The sequence below is a fragment of the Ambystoma mexicanum genome, chromosome 4p (genome assembly GCF_040938575.1).
Source record: "Ambystoma mexicanum isolate Mex_15411 chromosome 4p, UKY_AmexF1_1, whole genome shotgun sequence".
Classification (NCBI taxonomy): Eukaryota; Metazoa; Chordata; class Amphibia; order Caudata; family Ambystomatidae; genus Ambystoma; species Ambystoma mexicanum.
The window spans coordinates 809,826,597-809,846,242 of NC_090927.1; the positions used below are offsets into that span (position 1 = coordinate 809,826,597).

The window sequence follows — 19,646 nt, forward strand, 5'->3', positions numbered from 1 at the left end:
ACCTGCTATATCCCACAATGATTTAAGGGCAAAGATGGGGTTGAGACGCTGGTGGTAGCCGTGCCTCTGTTGCTCTCCCACGCCCCGAGCTTCTTAAATGTGGAAGGAGGTGGATCATGGAAACTAAGCTCCGGCCCGCCACCTGGAGGCTGGCGGGAGCCCCTGGTACACCCGGGGGAACCATAGATACTTCTCCACACTGGAAGTGCATGCACAGCTTGAAGGGGACTCTCTGACTATTTCCCTGTACTCGGGGTGAGGTTGAAAGATGCCTTCCTGCTTGCCAGCACCTAGCATCTTCTGGCAGAAGCACTTTTGCCAGATGAATACCCACATCTGGGCTGCCTTTGGTTCCCAGTTGCTGAATGTGGTGGATAATCTGAGGGCCTGGTGGCCTGGCAGTGGTGCAGTAGCCTGGCAGAAGTGCTGCATCCGCCGGCCGCTGTGGCGATGAATCCCACATATGGCCAATTTGGCACTGATGCATGTTCCTTTATTAGTGGACGCAACCCACCAGGGTGGACAGGTCCCATTATTTCACATGCGCCTAAGCTACACTATTACTTTCGCTCTAGAAGAACTCATCTGTCCCTGGTGTGCGGAGGCCCATCACCCCTTCCTGTCTGTGTCTGCTCTAGATAGAGTGCCCTCGAGCGTCAACAAGCTTAGTTACTTAAATATTATTTCACAGTTGCCTGCTCAGCCAGCAGTCCTTGCTCTCATTTACTCCATAGATCAGCAGTATGAAGTTACCATGACATGCAGGACATGCGTTTTACACAGACCAAAAGTCCTAGGATGTCTCTGCAGCTAGAGCATCTTTTGCGTAAACATCCAGTTGTAACCCAGTGGCCTCCTTGAGCCTCGCATGGTAGCTCAGTCTACACCTGCTCTAAAGACCTTATACTTGCTGGACATGGAATCCCCTTCCTTCTCTATACTCCATTCCAGTGGAAATCCCCCCCATACAGGGAGCATGAGAACATGGAAACAAATGGCAGTTTCCACCCTGTAATACTTGAGTTTTCCGTAAATGTCAAAGTGGTGAAAGACCTCTCCAAATAATCTCACAAAAGAAGGCTTGTGTGTTTAACATGAACGTTACTTCTATGTGTAACTAGCACATTATCAAGCCTGCCCACGCCACAGAAATTGCTAATAATTAATGGAGAAAAGGATCCAGACGAAACCCACTTCATTCGCAGGTGCACCAAACAGCACCAAGGAAATGTTCAGATGTCTTTCGGATGAGATGGTTGTGTTTACCGCTGCTCGCCCATCATTCTTTTGCTGGTTCTGTTGTAATGGGGCAAGGACCGACTTCCTTCGTGACAGGTCCGGCAGACAAGTAATCCCAGGCTTTCAACAGTCTTTAAAACAACACGGAAGGAAACAATCAGTTGGTTTTCACGCACATGCTGCTGTGGTGCTGTCCATGTATGCATGTAGCAGTTTTGACAGGCAGAAACACGTGGGTGGTAAGTTACTTCGTGTAAGGAGGTTTAAGGAGGTGGGAAAAGGTAGTGGGGGCACTTTGTAGCGGGTGGGAAGGATTCTTTGGGGACCCCCCACCAAATTAAAAAGAATGAAGTAACCAATAGCAAAATAACTTACTGCACAGATTATCTTTCAGAGGTTTTCTGAAGAGCAGGTGGTTTTGCTGTGCTCTAAAATACATATTTAGAATGCTCCAGAAAATGGCAGCCTGTACTCTGTGGCACCTGGCCTTATGTTTTTTCCATTGGATCTTCAGTTTGCAAATCGTCTGCGTGACTGGTAATAACAGGATCCTGGGTTATTAGTAGGGGACGGCCATCTTGTCCAGGTACTCTGGGCCCTTGGTCTGGACATCCTTTTGCATGGTGAACAGGACTTTGAATTGTAGTCGGATTTAAGCACAGAGTCGATGGTGAGCTTTCCAGATGGGCTTCAGGTTCTCTGCTCCTTTGCAGGAAAAGCAGACCCGAACCTTCAGCATAAGTAGCTTTTTAGATACTAGAGTCTTGAGATTCTGAACAAGAGCTGACATTAGTTTCAATATTGTCTTGACCACAAGCTCGTTCAATGCTTGCTTCCTAGTAGAGCTCTCACTCCTGCTGAAGGAGCTAATGGGTCAAGGATGTAGCAAACCCCCCAAAATTCCTTCTGGCGGTCTCTTCTGGGGACCACAATGGCTTGCCAGTGCAAAATGATCTTGGTATTGGATCAGGATAGGTTGTGTTTAAAATAGCGTCACAGAGCTTGAACATTCGTGTGCAGGCTTCTTGGCACTACCACAATGGTTTGCTAGATCTCAGACAGGGTGAAAATGCATCCTAAGTAACTCGCTTACCAATGTCTTTAAACAATGTACAGACCCACAGAACCCAGGCTCAAAACACTGCTCTCGGAGCAGAAAGACGCTGGGGGATGAAGAAGCGACCGGAATAAGCTGAAATCAAGCTCTCCAGGGCTCTTCAGGATTCTCTCTGGTATTGAGGGAGTCTGGCACAGCAACAGGAGTCTGGAGATGCCAGGCAAATGGATCCCACTCCCAAAATTCTTGTTGGCACCTGCGTGATCCTATCTCGCAATGACCATGATAGGCTCTGCTGAAGTAGAATCAAGAAGACTCTGGAGTGAAAGTCAAAACACTGAACCTCCGCCGGCCCACAATATGTGTAGAGGAGCCATGGCACTCTGTGGAAAGAGGCAAATCACAGAATAATATAATAACAATCGCATACTTTTTATCTAGCGTTTCATGCCAGATTCTTCCTGCTTCTAAGTGCTGCAATAATGGGTGTTATTGTTACCCAATGCAGTGCTCAATTTATCAAAGCAGCAGGAAAGGCATAGGTCAGCCATGCTTAATTTTAAACTTGCCACAATCATGCAAGGTGGATCAGGAATTCAAATACTGAAATGCCTCTAGAATTGAGGGCACGCAGCATTCATTATATGACGGCGGTACAGAAGGCTCAGCTTCCAACACTTTCTATATCAGCATAATATTAGCTGATACAAGCCAGATAGGGGTTGGGGGGCTTGTGGGCATGAGGGAATGAGGGAGGTCAATCTATTATGGGATGCAATATGATGTGGTGGAAGTGTGCACAGGGGATGCGATTGGATCTTGCCCTGTAAGGGCAAAAGCCTACTGTGCAGCAATGTAGGGGCATCACTCCTGAAAGGACTTCGATCCACCTTCTGGCAAATAGCCGTCAATCCCTCCGCCATATACATTCGCCCAGAGGAAAAGCACGTGCCGAGTGACTACTGAACAAATACTGCTCACTCAATGGAATCATTGAAAGACATTCGAGGCATACTTAGAAATATTTTAAACAAAAAACTGGTGCAAGACTACAGCAGAAGTTGGAAATAATTCACACATCACTTTAAGCCTATATCTTACTTTAAACGTTCTAATTTAAGAAAGTTGGGATCAAAATGACAAAAAACGTAGGCTCCATAAGGACACACCCATCACAAGGCATTCCAGTGAACATCTCTATGATACCTCAATCGATTTTCAATTGAGCAAGGGGTTAATATTTCACTCGGCGCCTTCTGCTAGGTACATTAATCAAATGTTTCCATACGTCCTTAGCGTCCTGCAGCGTAACCTGTGGAGGTGGGTATCTTTACCACCTGTGGAAGTGGGTATCTTTAACACCTGTGGAGGTGGGTATCTTTACCACCTGTGGAAGTGGGTATCTTTACCACCTGTGGAAGTGGGTATCTTTAACACCTGTGGAGGTGGGTATCTTTACCACCTGTGGAGGTGGGTATCTTTAACACCTGTGGAGGTGGGTATCTTTACCACCTGTGGAGGTGGGTATCTTTAACACCTGTGGAGGTGGGTATCTTTAACACCTGTGGAGGTGGGTATCTTTACCACCTGTGGAAGTGGGTATCTTTAACACCTGTGGAGGTGGGTATCTTTACCACCTGTGGAAGTGGGTATCTTTACCACCTGTGGAGGTGGGTATCTTTACCACCTGTGGAGGTGGGTATCTTTCCCGTATACCGGTATTTGGCATCAGTAGAGAAGCACTGATCTAGAGTATATTTCGCGCTGGACACATTAGCTCATTCCGCGTGGCGTGAACAGCTGCCATATGAGCTCATGAGCGCATCCCAAAATGGGAGCACAATTAGTATTGACATAAAATACAAACAATCCATTGATTTAAAACCTCAGGACAACGAAAGAGAAATTATTAGAATAATTATACCCACATACGTGAAATTGGACAGAGGGACAAAATGGGCACCAATGATTCATGCGTGTTCAGATAGACTTGACAAAGCCACATTGGCGAAAACGTGCTACTGTGTTGGCATAAAACCAGAATGACAAAAGCAAAATTGAAAGCATAAAAGCTAGATTGACTTCAGCCATAATAATGAATGGTCAATAATTTGAGGAACAGAAATGTGTCCAGCACGAAATATACTGTAATAATTGTTTCCCTACGTTTTTTGAATTGAGCCCATTGGCGAGAGCAGTCCTGCAGGAGAATCCTGACCTCTCACGCCCAATGGTGTTGGTATCCAAGTTTCACTTGGCTATCCCTTGCCCTACGGTTCACAAGTTCCTATGTAAAGTGTTATGTAAACTTAATTCCACATAAATACAAAGAAATGGGGTCAAAAGCCTTTCTTCACATGAATTCCTTTTCTGTTCCTATGCATCCAGTCACAAACAAATGCACACACACATTATTTTTTTAACAAATGTATTTGTCTCTTCCAAATGCCAGCAAGACTGTGCCTGATTCACAGAAAAAAGTCCCCCAAAGTACTTTGCGTGTAAAACAACTGTGTGCCTACTTGAACACAAACGTTTTTTTGCACGTTTCACATATTAATGGGTTTTGAACCGCAAAGTAGCCTGAGGTGCAAAGAAAATAGAGTAGCACCCATAACACCCACAACACGCCCCCACTCAGTTCATTTTCAGGCTACCTTTGGCCACCTCTTCTCCGTCTCTCATCACTGATTGTCTGTCAGCTATCCAGGAGTGGTGTGCCGCCAATGGCCTCTGCCTTAATGCCAGCAAAACTGAGATTCTCCTCATCGACACACCTGCTCTCCCACCTTTCCTGTCGCTCTCTGGCCAGCCTCTCTTGGCCCTCTTCCTGCTCCCACCTGCAAGGCTAAAAACCTCAGGGACATCTTCGACTCCACACTCTCCTTCTCTCCTCACATCTCTGACGTCTCTAAGAAGTCACACTACCAGCTGCATCTCCTCAGAGGTATTCTTCCTTTCCTCTCCTTCCTCCAGAAGCTCACTGTCTCCAGAGCTCTGGTTCTCTCTAGGCTGGACTTTTGCAACAGCCTCTTTCTAAATCTGCCTGCCTCTACCCTCCGCTCTCTACAGCTCATCCAGAACAGGACTGCAAGACTTGTCCTTGGCCTCCAGGCCAGGGATCATATCTCTACAGGATTGAAATCTCTGCACTGGCTCCCAGTGGCTGCGAGGATTACATTTAAAACCCTCTGCATCGTCCACAATGCCTTCTGGGACTTGGGCCCTCAAAACCTTCAACTCTCTCTTCCTAAATATCTTCCTTCTCAAGCTCTTCGCTCACCTGCTTCCAACTCCCTCAGGGCCAGTCGCTTCTCCAAGCAACGAGCTGGTGGTAGATCTCTTTCTTCGGCTGGGGTCTGGCTCTGGAACAGCCTTCCCGCCTCCCCGAAACTTGAGGAGAACCATCTCCGGTTCCAGAAGCACCTCAAAACCTTTCTCTTTGCTTCTGATTTTTCTCCTCCTCTCCCCTGCTGACCTCCAGCCTGAACTGAAACTGCACTGGTTACCTTGCCACCCTCTGATCTCGGGCTCAGGACCCTCCCCCGCCAGTCACACACACCTGCACTGCCTGCCTGGCAACCCCCGCACTTGGGGACTGTTTCTGTATCCCTACAGTCCCACTACCAGCACTTGACACCTGATGTCTGCACTTACCTTTGCACTTGCCACCTGCTGGCCGTTACTTATTGTTATTACTCTACTTGCATGTACTGCACTGTCCGTTCCCCCCGCACTTTCCCCCTTTCCCCTTCCCATGCACTTGCGCGATCTGAATGACACCTGGCCTAGTAGGGTCGTTGTCTGTCCTCCCTTTGTTCCCCCTCCCTTGCCTCGTCGCGCCATGAAACACTTGTATATACCCCTGCGAGACTGCGTATGAACCCCCATACCCAAAACTGCACCACGCTAATCTGCATTCCATTTCATGTAACTCAAGGCAGCGCCCGGTTAATCTGCGTACAAGCCCCCATAATTCAAGGCAGCACCCCGATAATCTGCATACGATCACCCCTAACTCCAAGCGACACATCAACTATGTGCTGTCACCCCTAAATTGCTTTGTAAATGTTACCATTGTGCACTGGTTCCTATGAGCTTAGTGCTTTGCGCCTCCTACCATGTGGCAGTAAGATCACAAGGTTTGCATGTGACTTTTCCTGACGTGAAGTTGTGCTTTGAAATCCATTAATTCAATTGGGTTTGTGCTTGATTCGTCGTGCGATTTCTTTGCGTGGACTGTCCCTCAACAAAACCACGTTATTCCTTTTTCTTTCTCATTTTGCCAGGAGAATGGGAAATATGCACGTTCCGCCCCCTATTTATTTCTTTGCATAGGCCCTTCCCCACACATTGCGTGGAGTGTCGCACAAAGCACTCGACCTCATGCAACATTGTGATGGAACCGTGCAAAGTCCCAGAAAGACATGCAAAGTCCAATCCATGAATCAGTAGAAGGAGTTTTGCATGCTGAAATGTGTACTAAGTCGCTTTTCAACATGCAATAAATTTGATGAATCGGGTCCTTAATGTTGTAATAGTTTCCCGTCTTCCACTTTATTGGTCAGGGAGATACATAATAGCAGAGTAGAGACTTTTCCTGTATTACTCATTGCGGTAGAGCAAGCTCTGTAAATACACCTCTAACCAATGCACATATGTCACTAATTGTCCTGGGATGATAGCTCAGCGGCAACGTGTGCCCCTTGGAAGCAAGACGACACGAAGCAACACAGGTTCAATCCCTGGGTCTGCGCTTAGAAACGCCTGGGTGTTTAAGCGTGTTATAAATTGCAACTAAGACAATTACGCAACTAAAAAACAAAACCATTCCTGTAACAGTGCCTCGATGCCCGCTGGCTGTGTGAGCGCTTTAAAAATGCAAAAATAGAAACAAATTCATGCACATTTAACATAAGACAAAAATACCTTTAGAACCAACACTGCTGGGCAATTTGCATTCCTCTCTGTTTCCCTGACAATCCCATCAACACAAATTAATCCTTTCTTTTGACAAGTGTGTCATCTGCATGCCATTGGGTACACACCCCAGCGCAAACCCTGGTGCGTCCCTTTGTACATATTGACAAAGTTATTCACTGTAGTGACTACTTTACTCCTAGTCCATCCCCTTTCCTCCATACCTTTGGGACATTCTGTCCATTGGGAAGGGACCAGAGCACTTTAAGCATCAAAAATATTTTATTTTTACATGGGTCCACCGCACGTGACCTCAGCTCTGCCTTCCTGAGCTCTGCCCTGCGCATCACCCTTCAGTCCTTTTCTATCGCCAAGTCGAAGGAGCATTTAGCAAAATAGAGGATACTAATTAGAGGGGAAGGCGGATGGCGTCTGGAGGAAAGGGGACTATGGACTAGGAGTAAGGTAGTCAGTACTGTGAGTAACTCTGTCATACTCCTACGTCCTGTCCCCTTTCCTCCATACTTTTGGCAGATTCCCAAGCACTGACCAGAGAAAACAGGAGGATGGAAATGTCCCTTATTGGAACACGTTTTTAAGAACTGACTGGCCGAACTGGGCATCAGCCCGGGAGCTCAGGTCAAGACAATAATGCCTGCAGAAAGCCGAAGGGGAAGCCAATGTAGCAGCTTTATGGATTTAAGGACTTCCAAGGGAGATATTTCTGGAAGACAACAGCAGCTGCTTCGCCACGGACCAAGTGTGCATGAACACCCTTTGGGGGCACAAGGCCTTGAATTGTGTAGACCTCGGAGATACATGAAGCTATCCAACGGGAGATGGATTCTTTTGAAGCAGGTTTAGCTTTTGGTTCACCAAACATAACAAAGAGTTGTGAAGAACTTTTAAGTTCGCTTGTTCTGTCGAGGTAAAATTTCAAAACTCGTCTGACATCTAGGTTGTGTACAACCCTCTTGGCAATGAAGACCAGGTTCGGGAAGAAAACCGGTAAGGATATAGACTGGTTTATGTGGAACTCAAAGACAATCTTTGGAGGGAAAGAAGGATGAATGCAAAACACAACCTTATCCTGGTGGAATGTTAGGAACGGATGTTCAACAGAGAGAGCTTGAAGCTCACTTATTCTTCTCGCAGATGTTACTGCAATCAAGAAGGCCACTTTCCAAGAAAGGTACTTGAGCTCGGTAGTGGCCATAGGTTCAAAGGGCTTATGACACACAGAGCTGAGGACCACATTCAGATCCCATTTTGGATGAGGAGGCTGGACCGGAGGAAAAAGATGAAGAAGACCCGAGAAGTGTCTCTTGATTACTGGGTTTGCCAGTGAAAAGGAGCAACTGTGTGTAGACAGATAAGCCACAATGGCAGATAGGTATGTCCTGCATGATAAGACGTGGATGCCAGAGACTACAATGTCTGATATAAAAGACAAGACACAGTCAATATTATGCTTAATTATGCTGAATTTTAAGAATTCAGGTACCAGGGCGTTAAGCTGAAGGATTGTGGGGAGGGTTGCCACAACTGGAGATTGCTCTGGTGAGGAAGCTTGGGGATCTGTGGCAACCTGATCGGGTGCATACTGACATGTGCTGCAACTCTGAAAACCAGAACCTGGCTGGCCACCAAGGAGCTTTGAAGAGGAGACTGCAGTTGGAGATACTCCTGAGCTTCCAGAGGGACCGATGAATCAATGGCAAAGGAGGGAAGGCGTAAGCCTTTATGTTGTCCCAAGAGCTCTCGAGAGCGTCCCCCAAGGAAGACACTCCGAAACCATCCCTGGAAGCATAAACAGGATGTTTCCTGTTCGTTGAAGTTGTAAAGAGGTCCACCAGTGGAGAACCCCATTGCTGGAAGATTCTGGTAACAACATCATGGTTCATCTCTCACTCGTAACTTGCCGCAGATTGGAGGCTCAGGGAGTCTGCTGCAACATTGATATGACCTGGAATGTGCACTGCCTGAAGCCCGATTTTGGGCTGGATCGCCCAATTCCAAATCTGGATAGCTAGATCTACCAGAGGGGACCTGGTGCCCCTTTGTTTGTTGATGTAGAACATCGCTATGGAATTATCCATGCAAATTCAAACTACTCTCTTGATAATAGGGGGCTGAAAAGCTTTCAGCACTAGAAAGAATACCAGAAGCTCTAGGTAATTGATATGGGAGCATCTGTCCTGAGGTGTCCACAGATCGTACACCTCGAGGTGACATAGCATCACCCCCCACCCTAGAAGGGAGGAGCATGTTGTAACCGTGACTTGTGGGCAGGGCTCCTGGATGGAGGTCCCCACCAAAAGGGTGCTGGCGGATGACCACCAGTGAAGATCTGCCATCATGGAGGATGAAACCGGAATCATTTTGGAGTCCAGGTTCACAGCGTGAGACTAGCTGCTCCGAAGAACAAGCTGAGTGAGCCTCATTTTCAGTCTTGCAAGAGGTAGAGCTAACATGCAAGAAACCATAAGGCCCAAGAGTTTCTGGAACCACCAGGGCGACATGTGGGAGGACTGAAGGAAAATCTGACAAGTGGTTGACAGGTCCGCTATTCTGTCCTCTGTCAGGAACACTCTGGCACTGACAGTATTCCAACAGAAACCTAGAAAAATCAGGTCTTGAGCAACTGTCATAGATGATTTCTGCCAGTTCACTGACAGTCCCAGTTGGAACAGGAGCTGGAGGAGTGACTGAAGATTGACTCTTGCAGCGCATGGCAAGGACTGCGCAGAGGACAATCATCCGAATATGGATAAACATGAATTCCCTGCAGCCTCAGAAATGCTGCGATGACCGCCCTCATCTTTGTAAAGACACGTGTGTCATGATGCCCGCTCCCGGGGAGCCGGTTCAAGCCCTGCGTCCCCGAAAGCGGACATCCAGTCCCCAAGGAAGGACCCAGCAACCCCATATAGGGGCCCTTTGGACAGTGTCCTGGCGCCTATGGCGCCAGGCTCATAAAAGACATCAGTCCTGGCGCCATAGGTGCCAGGCTCATTATGGAAGTGCTTGGGTGCACTTACCTGATGCAGACCATGCTGCAGGATCCCGGCCTCCTTGAGGCCTGAAAGGAACTACTTTACCTGTGGGACTAATTTACCATCCGGGCGTGGTCGGGGAAGGATATATACATGATTGGAAGAAGGATACATACTTGGAACTTCTTCCAAGGCTATTTAAACCCCACCCGAACAGCCACACGTGCTTCGCGTTGTTCTGCATCTAGCAGCTGGACGCTCACCGTGTCTGCTCCTGCATCCTGACTTCTGCCACGCCTGCCAGCATCCTGGATCACCTGCAAAGGAAGAGAAGACAACAGAAGAAGGAAAAGTCCTTACCTGCTAAATCCGCATCCCGGAGACATCTCGCCGACAATCCTGAAAAGGAAGACTTTTATTTAAAAGCTCATCGCGTCGATCGCTGCAGCGCCGCATTCCACTCACCTTTACAGGGCGCCTCCATGTTCAGCAGCGATCATCCGGATTCGCAGTCATGCCCCAGCGCCTAGGGAGAAAAAGACCAGAACAAAAGGTGAGAGAGAGAGAAGGGAATAAGGAAAGCTAAATCTCCATGTTAAGACTTACCTGTTGATTCAATCCCTCTTCATTTCGGGTCCGCGCCGCATCCTGGCATTTCCGGACCCCGGCCCCTAAGGGGAAAAAGAGACATCAGCGTTAATGAGCGAATGAAAAGACATTACCAAAAAACGCTCATTAAAGACTTACCTGATTTCTACAAGGATTTCACCTCTCATCTCGGGTCGGTGCATGTTCCCCGGCATTCCGTACCGCGGCCCCTATGGGGAAAAAGACACTAGCATTAGTACATTAATGCGTGGACACAAGGGGAACCTCTTATCAAAAAACTTACCTGGAAGCCAAGCAAGTTTGGTTCTCACCAATCCGAAAATCCAGTGAAGTAACTGGATACCAACGCGCCCCTGCATCAGAAGCAGGATGGAGAGCTTGTCCTTCCAGACCCTAAGGTGAGACGCTACGAGGAATCACAGAAGGGTTTCGAGGAGGGTGAGAGGGGAAAGTGGGAGGCTGATTGCATTACCCCGCAGACAGTTAATCCCCTATTTTCGCCTACAGAAGGATACTTCTGCGAGCCAGACAAGCCAGATTTGCGGGGCCCGGTCCAGTCTGTCTTCCGAACCCTGCGCATCACCTTAGAAGAGGTCACAGCAGCGCGAACCAGGCCAGCGCCTCCGTGGGAGTCAGGTGAGTGTTACAACGTGAAGCCGAGCTGAGACCAAACAGAAGCACTCAATACTGGAAGTGTTCCATTCCCACGAAAAGATGCAGATATTTCCGATGTGGGCCCCAGGATGAGCATGTAAGTGTGCTGAGGATCTACCACACTGAGCCAATCACCCTTCTGGAGAGAGGACCTTATTTGGCTGGGTGTAATCATCTTGAATTTCTCTTGCGGTAGGAATAGATTGAAGTTGGAGAGGTCGAGGATAGTGCGCAGGCCAACCTGGTTGGGTTTGGGCACAATAAACAGACGGGAGTAATAGCCCTCCTCTTGCCTTCCACTGCTCTGAGGTCTAGAAGCTTCTATACCTCGGCTCCAAGGGAGGGCTACCCAGTCTGCTGAAGAGGATGGTGAGAGGGCAGGGTATGAGGGAGGGGCAAGCGGAAACACACTGCTCAGGTGACGGACAAAACTCATCAGTCTTCTGTGATGGTCTGCCACGCCTCCAGATGAGACGATATTCGTCCTCCCACTGGAGTCTCGTGAGACCGATGGAAAACATCATTTAGACGGTTTATCGGTGGGGAGATGACCTGTTGCTGAAGAGGAGGCTGTTGACTAAGAGAAAAACCGGCCACCTTGCCTTTGTTGCTTGCGACAATGCCCACCAGAGGGGCCTTCTGTCCTGCATGCACAGCAATCCTGGAACCCTTTGAAACCCGAGAAGGACCTTGTTTGGGTCCCCGACCTCTGAGTATAGATTGCTTTAACTCGGGCTTTGGCAAGGACCGACAAAGATTTAGCCATTTGCGTGCTTGCCGTTGTTTTAGTGAGTTCCTCATCGCTGGAGGAGTGAAACAGGTCTTTACCTTTGAAGGAAAGATCCAGTACTTTGTCCTGAACCTCCGTCCAAAACTTTGTATCATGCAGCCACGCTTGGCGGGAGATGTCTACCACAACCATAAAGCCAGCACTCTGGCATCGGATAAGCCTTCTTTAAAATCTTCGATCCTATCAGGAGAGATACATTCCTGAAACTCAGCAAGCTCCTTCCACAGCTTGAGATTTGCCGCTGCCAAGATGACCTCGTTATTTGCCTGTTGCAGCTGGAGAGCCGAATTGGAAAAACCTTTTTTCCCAATGGCATCAAATAGCTTGTCCTCCTTGCAAAGGACTCGAGAAGCTGCTGTAGAGGATGTCGAGGACGGCTTAGATTGGAGCGTAGCTGCTGCCACCACCGTTGATGAGGGGAGTGGACATGCAGTCAAGGGTATGTCTTCAGATGTGTGTAGCTTGTAGCGAGCATCAATTTTCCTGTTCAAGTGCTGCCTGGGATGAGGTTTTCCCCAGACCCTGCGGGCTTCACCTAGCACATCCTTTTGAAGGAAAAGGCCTGTGAGCTGCTGTGTCGAAAGAGTAAAGGCTCCTGAAAGTACACCTTCTTATGGAGCTGGAGACTCGGGATAGTAATGTCTAGCAATGCCATCATATCCACAACACGGTCATAAAAGGCTCTGATAGAGCGGGGTGGGTCCTCGCTATCCTGGTCCGCTTCATCTTCATCCAACGCAGTGGGAACAGAAAATGGATCCACAGTACGTGGCACCTCAAATCCCGTGGGCAGACTTGACTGTGCAACGGGAGTCTTAAGTATAGGTGAAAGTGGAGGCAGTGGTGGTAGAGGAGGAGAGGGTGGCACTACCAGAACCTGCTGAGGAGTAGCCAGAACAGGTTGCGGCTCGAGAGGCTTAGGATACATTTCTTTGAATAGATCCTTAAAATATGCCTTCTTTGGGTCCGAGTGCATAAGTGCCTGGAATTTAACAAAAAATGCATCCTCAGAGGAAGGTCTAGGCACTTGAGTGGGTAGAGGATGCTCTGTAGGGGAATTCCCCCAGGATTGCAAAGAGGCAGGTTGACAGGATGGCCCTCCACCAGCTGGATCCACATAAACTAAGGGTGCAGACGTAGGAGGGAGGGAGACTCTGTGTGGCAGCAGAAAATGAGCATGCCAATCCATTGTAGGGCGGAACAGATTCCTATTGTCAACATTGTGTGGAAAAGGCTGCTCGGCCCTAAAAACAGGGTCCTCAGTACCAGCCGTTGAGAATGTTGGTGCAAGAGAGATAGTCAAGATGGCTGCCTAAGACCACGTGGGTTGGGCCGCCATTTTGTTACTGCCTGAGGTGAACTGCATCACAGGTGCCAGTGAGGCCATTCTCACCACAGTGGTATCAGGGGACTTCTTTTCCATTTTAGCCTTGTGAAATCTAGAGCGCTTTTGATACCCCTTAGATTCTGCTGAAGAATTAGCCCTCAGTGAGGGAACCCCGGCAGGGCCGGTAACGGAAGACTTAAGGCGTTTGCCTTCCTTCTTTGCCCCCTCAGCAGGATCGGTTTGACCCACAGATTGTGTATGGGAAGGCTTAGGGTCACCCCTATAGCCGAAGCCCTCGAAGGGGGTCCCACAATCTTGCTGGTTGTAATTATAGCCCGTAGTCAGGGATCCTCAGGGATAACCTCAGTGCCTTTAGTCGCTATACAGGAAACCTCGAGACTAGTCTCGATACATTTAGTTCCAGACCCGGAAACCTCAGGAACTGCCCCGGTGAAAACAGTTCCAGAAATGCTGGGCTTAACTTTAGCCCCCCACTTGAGCCCCTCCCGGACCTAGAAGACCCCGGAAAGGAGTCTCCTGGCTGGTGTGACCTATGATGGAAGGAACTTACCGGATGCTTCCTTTTTTCTTCGATGAACTGCTGTAAATGAGAAGGAGGAATCCATTGGAACACCTCCTCCCAACTGACAAGCTGATGCTGGAGTGTACAGACGGAGAGGGAGTTGCAGTAGAAGCAAGAGTCCCACTGGTGTTCCGGCCCCAAGCACTCTAGACAGGGAGAATGGGGATCTGCCCTTGCGAAACGACGTTCGCACGAAGAACAGGAGACGAATCCCAAACACTCCGGCATAGACGGAAGAAAGAAGATTGTGGAACCCGAGCAGGAATATGAAGAACAAGGGAACAAAAAGAAAAAATTCCCTAAGATGCAAGTGCGTCCGGCCCCGACTGCACAGAGAAAAGGACTGAAGGGCAATGCGTGGGGCAGAGCTCAGGAAGGCGGGGCTGCAGTCACGTGCGGTGGGCTTGCGTGAAAATAAAAGGACAAAAAAAGTTATTTTTTGATGCTTAAAACAGTGCTCCGTTCTTGTCCTGATGGAAGGAATGTTCCAAAGTATGGAGGGAAGGGGACGAGACCTAGGAGTAATAACAATTGCAATGACACGTGACAGCTAATGCAAAAATGGCTGAATGGTGTCAATATCAGAAGGGATTTAGAAGAGTTGTTCTTGGAAAGGGGTGCAAAATTAGGCAGTGTTGTACACTTTTAAGTGGAGGTTTCCCGAAAATTGTTGCTTAGGTTGGAATTGTGGGCCACCCCTGAAACGGAACTTGAATGTTGGCAGGCGATGAGTGACAGAAACAACTCCTAAAAGGGAGTACTGATCGAAACACTTGTTCCGCTCTCCTAATTTCCCTACTCTTTGAGGCAAACCTAACACAATATTTTCAGAAAATATATATACATATTAATGCAGTCACCCAGAAATATATAGAAAAAATATATTTTCCTATAAACACAATTTAATGACACATACCAAAAATCCATAAAAAACACAAAACTGAATCAGTGCAGGGATTGGTAAATGCGTGATTTTACTGTTCATGCTCAGGTAATAATTTCTGACAAACTACAATACCAATCTACTGGTATAGATCTCTCCTGCCTTAGTACACTCTAACCGTCGTGCGTTGCCATAACCTACAGTCTCTTCCCCTTCCGGCTGTTAGGCAGGTTTCCTGCTCAATGTTAATAGCGCCGCTGTAAAAATCTTAAACCACCAGTTTTTTTAAAACCTGGATGTTCATTCGAACATATTACGTGAGAGATCTCCTAAGGGAACTAGTAGCTTGCCCAAGCTTGACATACGGAAATGTGGCTACTTTCCATAACGTTGTGCTTGATGTATTGTCTTTCGAATGCCATTGCTGAAGGAAATGGCCCCTGGTGTACACAGGCAGACGGTGGACAGCCTCCCTCTTTGTCGTTTTTTGGGCTGCACGAGGCAGTGGGTGTTCTGAGGTCAAGTCCTCAGCCACCTTCCACTTTGCTCTAGTTCCTTGCCTCGTCCAAGAGAATAAAACGACCACCTTCTACTCAACGCTATAGTTTCTTGCCTTTTCCAAGAGAACAGTAACTCAGCCCCCTTCCACTCTCTATGCTATCGTTTCATGCCTCCTCCAAGATAACAATAACTCCCTTTGCTCGTTACACCGCATGGAAATAGAGAGCCATTCAACAGAACATAAATGCATAGATATTACCAACAGAAAAGGACCTCTAGGACAGTAGAGGTAGTTCCTGCCACTGTCTGCTGTGACCCTGTGTGTGTAATTCAGTGATTCCTGACACTGCCAGAAGTTCTGAATGCTCATACATGTTGCGCTTGCTTCCCTCCTGCGGTGAGTCAGGGTCCTTCGTTAACCACCACTCCACTTTGTGAAAGGAATCTCAGTAGAGTCTCCCCCCACCCCCAACTGCTAGTTCTGCAACCACATGCCCAGTGCTATCTGCTTTGTTCCTCCACTTCTCCTGTAAGCCTGGGTGTGATAACCACCTGTAGTGGGCCTTCCATTTTGCTATGCTGCATTCATGAAGCCATTCATCGCTCTAGAGAGAATTTGTAATGCAGACCTTCTGCCCTCGTAGCATCCCTTCCCAGGGTGATCTCTTGTATATTGTTAGTCTGCAGGGGTGATTGGAGAATTGGACGAGTGCCCATGTGAGGGTAGTTGATAGTGAATGTGGATTATGAAATGGATCCCTCTTTCTGCACCCCAAGTCCCTCCATGCGCACATGGGGTGTTAGAGAGCATCCCCCTTCCTGCAGCTAGTGCAGGGGTTTGCACATCTTGGGCCAGATTACAGAAACTTTGCAGCCGTGCATGCGCCATTTTGCACAACATTTGGTCCCAGGTCAGAGGTTATTTGATGAAGTTTTGTGTTGATTCAATGCATTTTTTCACCAAGGCGTTTTTGTACTCCAATGAAAATGCAGCGTAAACTTTCTGTTAAACGGACCCTGTTCTTTTTCTAACTTCGACGGGGATGTCATGTAAGTCCGACAAAGGACACAGTGAAAATAAATCTGCAAAATGTTACCTAACGCAGAAATGCTTTTATTTTGGTTGAGCAAGAATCGATTCCCATCGAGCCAGACCATGCATTACCATGATGTCTGCATGAAGAGAAAATATGCAAGAATGATAATTACAGGGCGCACAATATGATGACATACCATTGCACTGCCCTATGCACTCACCTGCTTCCTGGGTCAGGAGGCTGCTGACCCAACCTTTGTTGCTGGGCTTCTTCAGTACTTTAGCATGCGTGGTCCTGGTGAGACTGTCCTAAGAGAAGAATACTCGAAAGGTGTCTGATGCAGTTTTTTTGTGGCGATGACATACTAGTAATTTCTATTATTTCAGTAAATTTTACGCCATTTCAAAAAATCACTTCCTTATGGTCGAATGCTGAAGCTCTGATCCACTCTTCATTTTCAGATGCAATTCCACCCCACCTTGTAGGGAACACAAAACTGGATTTTTATAACCCTCACCTGTGAGTTTCCCAGTTCTCCATTCCAGACTTCCTTGCAAGACCTCATTCCACCATTAAATAGGCTGAGAGGATAGCTCAGGGCCAACGCGTTTGCCTCGGAAGCAAGACAATGCAGAGTAACACAGGTTCAAATCCGGCTCCCGCGCTTAGAGATTGGTCTCTGGTATTAAGCGCATTACAAAAGATGAATACATCAAGTAGATAGTGTATCTCTCGTTTTTACGGACACTGAAGCATTCCCCAGACATGATTCCTCAACAGAGACAAAGTTAGGTGTCACTTTCAAAACATTGTTCCCTTCAGTCTTCCATGCCAAGCAGCGACACGACACCGCTCGTCTAGCTGAAGCTCCGCAGCAAGCGGCTGATGTTACAGAGCCTCCGCTGGGGATGCTTTCCAGTGGAGAGTAGCTTTTATATGGTTTGACTCTGGAATATCTGCAGTGTGGTACGTTCCCCAGCCCACATCTGTGAGTCAGAATCCGGCATAGGAACTCCTCCTTTGGGATGCCATCTCTTTCGGTGTGCCGCCCACGGAGGACGAATTGTTACCTAACCACCCTGTATAATAACCACCTTTGGCGAACCTAGGTAGTATTACTATCACCACACCTCTTAAATGGGTGTGATATGTTTCTGGCCAGCTTTATTTATCATTGTGCATTTATAGGTGTCGCAATAACTCATATTACTACTTTCTTCATGGCTTGTTACTTAATTATACAAGCTCGGGTTGCTGTCTTCAGAAAAACAAGAATTGGCAATGCCAATAGTTTTTGCTTTTATAGTTGTTTATTGCATTTTTTATTTAGCATGGAGGGAAGCAATGAGGAATAACAGCACAGGGAAGAATACATTACAGCGTGCGAGGGAATGAAGGACAGTGCTGGTGGGAGAGGAGGTCATTGTGCTGAAATAAGAATTGTGGGGAGAAATAAGAAATACATGGCAAATCAAGGGAGGAAAAATAAATCCAATCGATGAAGGATGGGCCAGCAACAGTACACAGGAGCATTGTACAAGATTTGAAGGAAGGCGAGGCAGAGCAAATGGTACGGAAAAAGTGACAGCACAGGGAGGAAGGAGAGACAGCACAAGGTTGGAAGGAGTAACAGCGCAAGGGGAAGGAACAACAGAGCAAGGGTGGAAGGAGTAACAGAGCTAGGGGGAAGGAGTGACAGCACACAGGGGGAAGAAATGATAGCACACGGGGAGGAGTGACAGCACAAGGGGAAGGGGTGACAGCACAAGGAGGAAGGAGTGACAGCCCGAGGGGGAAGGAGTGACAGCCCAATGGGAAAAGGAGCAACAGCAAAAGGTCAAAGGAGCGACAGCACAAGGGGAAAGAAGAGACAGCACAAGGGGGGATGGAGCAACAACACAAGGGGGAAGGAGCAACAGCACACGGGGAAAGGAGAGACAGCACAATGGCGAACGGAGCAACAGTGCAAGGAGGGAAGAAGCAACAGCGCAAGGGGGAAATGAGCAACAGCACAAGGGGACGGAGGGACAGCACAAAGGGGGAATAACAACAGAGTAAGGGCAGAAGGAGTGACAGCAGAAGGGGGACTGAGTGACAGCACACAAAGGATGGAGCAACAGCACAAGGGGGAAGGAGCAACAGCGCAACTGGGACAGAGCCAGAATTTCCGCTCATTGGTAATCTCATGGTTGAAACTCGAGACCCACTAAGACTTTGAAGTGCCCAGCGCCACCCGCACAAACTGTAAGCATGTATGCCTTCCTGCTTACCTGCCTGTGTGCCTCCTGCTTACCTGTATATAACTGCCTGCTGGCCTACTACTGATTTGTATATAACATTGTTGTACTTTATTTTTGTATTATCTATATTCTTGTATTGTAACTAAGTTTTTGAAAATTCTTGTAAAGGCTGCGCCCTGATACCCCCGGGTACGCTTGCGCATTATAAATAATAAAAACAAACAAACAAACAAACAAGAGCAACAGCACACAGGGGAAGGAGCAACAGCATACAGGGTAAGGAGTGACAGTGCAAAAAGTAAAGAGCAACAGTGCAAAAGGAGCATAGGGACCGCGCAAGGGGGGAGGGTGGGAAAAGCAAAGAGGTTGGAGGTACAGCAAGATGGGGTAGGAGCAACAGCACAAGTGGGGAGCACCTCTGTTGGTTGTATGTATAATTGCTGCCTGTTCGTAGTAGTCCTATATTGTAGTTTTGCTCTCAATGGGGATCATGTTCAGCCTGGTGCAGATGTCCTCAAAGGAAATCTGACATTTCTTCATAGTCACAGATTAACACATTCTGATGCCCTTTTCCCAACGTTTTATGCAATTGCACAAAGCAGTAGGAAAAAGGGCATTTCTACTCATTTCAATTGCATCTCAAGTTCAGAAGCGGGGTGTGCTTTGAAATGCACATAAATCTTCTTTCAATCGGGAGCAAGGGAATGCACAATGCATATGCAAGTCATTCATGACCCTGTTATGCTGTTTTTAATTTCTATCCCTCCAACAGAGATACACATGCTTGAACAACATATGCAACATCATAAG

General features: G+C 47.7%; 1 protein-coding gene across 2 annotated transcripts in view; it reads right to left on the reverse strand.

Moving 5' to 3' along the window:
• GJB7 (gap junction protein beta 7) overlaps positions 1-19,646 on the reverse strand; it is a 141,129-nt gene that overhangs the window by 17,320 nt on the left and 104,163 nt on the right. Inside the window, exon 1 of one of the 2 annotated variants that reach the window (XM_069606364.1) lies at positions 16,817-16,837. The exons of the other annotated variant lie outside the window; for it this stretch is intronic. The gene's annotated coding sequence lies outside the window, so the exon portion shown is untranslated. Of the gene's footprint in view, positions 1-16,816; positions 16,838-19,646 lie in introns of those variants that run through there. 2 annotated transcript variants of the gene reach the window in all.